General features: G+C 41.1%; 1 pseudogene; it reads right to left on the bottom strand.

Annotated features, from left to right (window-relative positions):
* Positions 1–2,609: 2,609 nt before the first annotated feature.
* LOC144251198 (chorion-specific transcription factor GCMa pseudogene) lies at positions 2,610–3,919 on the bottom strand (annotated as a pseudogene).
* Positions 3,920–4,376: the final 457 nt, after the last annotated feature.

Here is a 4,376-nt window from a genome sequence, read left to right as displayed (position 1 = left end):
AAGTGCATCCTTGTTTTGGCTGGCTGAATCCCTGTGCATTAGCTCTATTATTCACGTAAAATTGTGGGCTTTTTGACCTCCCCTTGCAATTTTCTTCAGCTACCACCAGATTTCTCCTTATCATTTACCCTGGGGTCAGAAACATCTGGTCTGGTGGTCGCCATCCTGATCTTTTTGCCTTTCTCTCTTATCAGGCTAAGGCAGCCTGCCAGGGGCTTCACTCTGTTTATCAGGTTGAGGGGAAGTAACTCATTTGAGGTCATACTGGAGTGCTCTGTGTATGTGCCTGGAGAGATTGCAGGATTGAAACTAGAGTTTTTAAAATAGAGTTGTGTAGGCTCAGGCCTAAGGCCATCTTCACAGGACTCCTCAGAGGGTCTCTGTGGCAGATCAACCTCCACCCCTTCCCCTTACTAGTCTAGAAAAGCATAGATTAGCAGTTAAAACCCTGGGCATTTTGTTCCATAGTTGTATGGTGTTTTCAGCTTGTCTCTAAAGCCCTTTGTGGGCATCCATGTGCCATGAGTCCAGCATGTCCCCACATTGTGTGGTGAAGACTGGGATAATTATCTGGAGAGAACCCCAACTTCTTATGTTGTTTCCATGCACAAGAGAGATTGTACTTTTAGAGCTTGTTGCACATGAGGTTTTTTTGTTTTGTGTTTGGTTTTCTGTTTGGTACCAGAAATTCTACCCAGGGGTGTTCAGCCACTGAATCACATCCCCAGCCCTTTTTAAATATTTTTGTTTGGAAACAGGGTCCCTTTGAATTTCTTAGGGCCTCATTAAGTTGCTGATACTGGAATTTAACACAATGCTCCTCATGACTCCTGAGCTTTTTAAATGTAGAGGAAGCAGTATCACAAATTCAGAACAACAATATAAAATCCAGAACTTCAGCTTAACTCTTCCTAGGTCTGAGAATAAACCACTAGTTTTCTAGCTCTCTGTTCACATATTCAAATCTATGGTTCTTTTTTCATAGTGAATAATTATAAAATAGAAGGGATAGTAAAATGACAGTGTAGTCAGGATAATGAACCTCATTCTACCACAGCTGGAGGCTAACTGTAAGATATGTTAATGAGCACCATTAAGGCCTATTTCAAATGTAAAAAACCTTAATGCCCACTTTTGGGAACACCTTCAACAAAGTCCTTTGTCCCCTGTTTAAATTGCAAGAGGAAAGATGGGTCAAGGAAAAGATGAAAGTGAACCAATATAGTAGTCAGGATGCCTTTTCTAAAACCTATTTTAAATAAATTTTTTCCATGTCTGCTGAAAAACATCTGTAAACTTTTAAGATGGCACACAAAAATGAGTTTATCTGGTATCATTCCCAATCCCACATGGTGGAATTCTATTTCGACTTGCTTAAATAAATAGATTTTATTCTTCAATATTTGTGAGACAAGCACCCAGATGCAATTGGCAAAGTGAGAAATTTTGTTTCATCTCAAAACTCCACTTTCAACATTATCAATGACTATTTTCCCATATTTCATTTCATTTTTCTTCAAGAACTAGAGAGCATTTTTTTTCTTTTTTATTTTTTAATTTTATATCATGTGCGTTTGTTACAAATAAAAAAAATCATCTATTTTTAAAAATACTTATTTGTTTGCATTAACACTCTTCAGCAAAGAGGAGGAACTGGCATTCAAATATGGTTAGCCAATCATGACCATGTTAATTGTACAGACTTTTCTTTCTTATTCTTTGGTGCTGAGGATTGAACCCAAGGATTTGTGCATTCTAAATACACCTCAGCATTGAGCAACATGCCCAGTCCCCAAAGATACTTTTCTAAGGAAACAGTTCTTACATATTATGAACTTGGCACTGAGCTAGGTGCCATAAAGAATAAACATAAATAGGACAGAATCGAATTCCTTTAAAAGGTGAAGTCAGCAAGGAGGAAGGGGAAGGAAGAGAGTAATGAAGGAGAACACCGGAATTCTCTTCATGTGTCCATTTAGTTTTGCTGTCCTTTATGGAGTTAGTTCATGCTTCTTGTCTTGACAAGTCTTAGAAATCAACTAGAAAATACATATTTTATAAATGAATTTGATTACTAAACAAAGTATTAAATATATCAATTCTAGACTATTTATCTTTATATATTTCTGCAGCTCTTTCTACCCTCTGTTTCTGGGTTCTGTCATTTTTTGTTATGAAAAAGAAGGCATGGAGGAGATCCTAAGCAGGCGGACTCTTCACATCTTTGCTCCATTTGATATCTGTCTGTGACAATGAAACCCAAGAGGTAGCAGAGGTGCTAAAAGCCCCAAACAATGAGTGTGGGGTGGGGAGATCAGAGGGCATTTCACACAGCAGGCTGGGTAAGTTTCTAGTCCTTACTGAGAATGGAAGCATTAGGGTGGAAGAGGCAAAAAGATTATTTGCATGAAAAATGTTTTGCCTACCACTTGTGATTCCCATTTATCTGTAGTTATGTTTTAGAAGCTGCTTCCTAAGGAAATTCTTCCAGCCATTTCTCAAAGTAGTTTTTTTTTATTTTTTTGTTTTTGTTTGTTTGTTTTTTTGTTTTTGTTTTGTTTTGTTTTGTTTTTTTTTGCAGGAGGGAAGAGATTGTCAAAAAATTTAAGTCATCTTAAAGCACAGAGGTTTAGAAGCATTTCATTGTTGCAATGATCCAAACCCATATATGTCATTTCTTCCTCAAAATCCCACTTGGTGCTCTTGCCTGGCAGGGAGCATTGCTGGTGAGGATGGGGTGTGTAGGTGAACAAAAAGGGGTCTTCCTGTGGTGGATGGTAAGCGAGAGAAGGAACGTAACTGTTGAAATCCACAGGCACTTTCTCTTCATAAAGCTCGCCCCCTGGATTCGGCATAATGGGTGGCAGCTAGTTTTGGCAGCAGGTGGTTCCAGGGGAATCTGCTGGGGAAAGTTCTCCAAAGAATTCTGGGAAGGAAAGAAGTCACAAGGCCAGCCAGTCAGAGGAAAAGGATAATTGGGACAATAGTTGTCATTGAGAGGGCTTCTCCCCAAAGCAGCGTTTTTATTCCATGCTTGCAGATTGTCATAATCTGAGTAGACTCCAGAGGCAGAAGGCTGAAACAGGTCTCCACTATTGTAGATCCTATTACTAGAAAATCTGCATTTTTCATACAGCTTAGTGGGGTCTAAGGTGGAAGCCGGGTCTGCCAGATCAGTGGTTCCCCCTGAACCATAACTCTTGGAGAAGGATAAGCAATCATTCAGTGAATTCGGCTGGGGAGTGTTAGCTATTAAATGTCCACTGTAACTGCCAGGCAATTGGACACCTTCCTGGAATGACCAAGTTAAAGGTAAACTTCCCTGACTTTGTGTTTCACCTGGAAGAGACTTGGATCCTGGGTTCCCCTTCAGCTTTAGGGAGACAGAGGCAGGTGCCCCATGCACTTTCTTCATTGCTCTTCTTGCCTCAGCTTCTAACTTGGTTTCCGGCTTTGGATGATCATGCTCTCCCTTTGACTGGAAGAATATGAAGCGTCCGTCGTGTCTCCAGAAGTTGGTGACGGGGAAGCCCCCATGGCCTCGGCAAGGAATCAGCTTAAAAGGCCCATTACAGTTGGGACAACTTTTCTTCTGCTGCTTCTGCCGGGCTTTGTCACAGATCGCGGGTCTCAGGTAGACCTTGCGCCCCTCCTTGGTAGAGCAGTTGTGGCCGCACACCACCACACCCAGACAAGACTTCTTGAGGATGCGAGAGTTGTGGTTGTTTGTGTTGCACATGGCCCAGCTGCTCAGGTGCGGCTGTGCATTCCTGTCCTCTGAGCTGTAGATGTGCTTCACATAGGAATCTGGCCACTCCTGGAACCAGTCAGTCTTTTTCACATTCTGTGGCAGTTTCATGTCATTAATGTCCCAGTTTAATACCTCTTTGTCTTCAGAATCAAAGTCTTCAGGTTCCATGATAAAGTCAGGTCACCCACACGTTTTCCTCTATTCAATTTCCTTCAATTTGAACTTGAGAATTTGCTCTCAAAGGTTCTTGATATAGGTGGATCAGCCTTCTGACTTCTTATCCAGATGTAGACAATATTGTCAGGAACTCATCTCAGGTCCCAGTAAGTTCTGGTCATTTTCCTGTTCCCTATTTCAGGTCAGGGTACACTATGCTAATGAGCTCTGGCAACAATCCAATCAAAATCTAGATGCTCTCAGCTCAGGATAGGTAAAAGCAGCCTGTTTCTTCTCAGCAGCCAACAATGTAATGAATATTCTATGGTGTGCTTCTGAACTTTCCCCTTCTTTAAGTTGAGGACCTTGTAACTGAAATGGACATTGAGAAGAACCTTGTGAAGAAGTACAGATGTCTTCCTTCTTGTTTCATAGGGTAAGCCCAAGCAGATTCAATCACTGTAGATCT

This window comes from Urocitellus parryii, chromosome Y, assembly GCF_045843805.1.
Source record: "Urocitellus parryii isolate mUroPar1 chromosome Y, mUroPar1.hap1, whole genome shotgun sequence".
Classification (NCBI taxonomy): Eukaryota; Metazoa; Chordata; class Mammalia; order Rodentia; family Sciuridae; genus Urocitellus; species Urocitellus parryii.
Note: the sequence above shows the minus strand (reverse complement) of the source record. Positions and strands in the feature narration are given on the sequence as shown.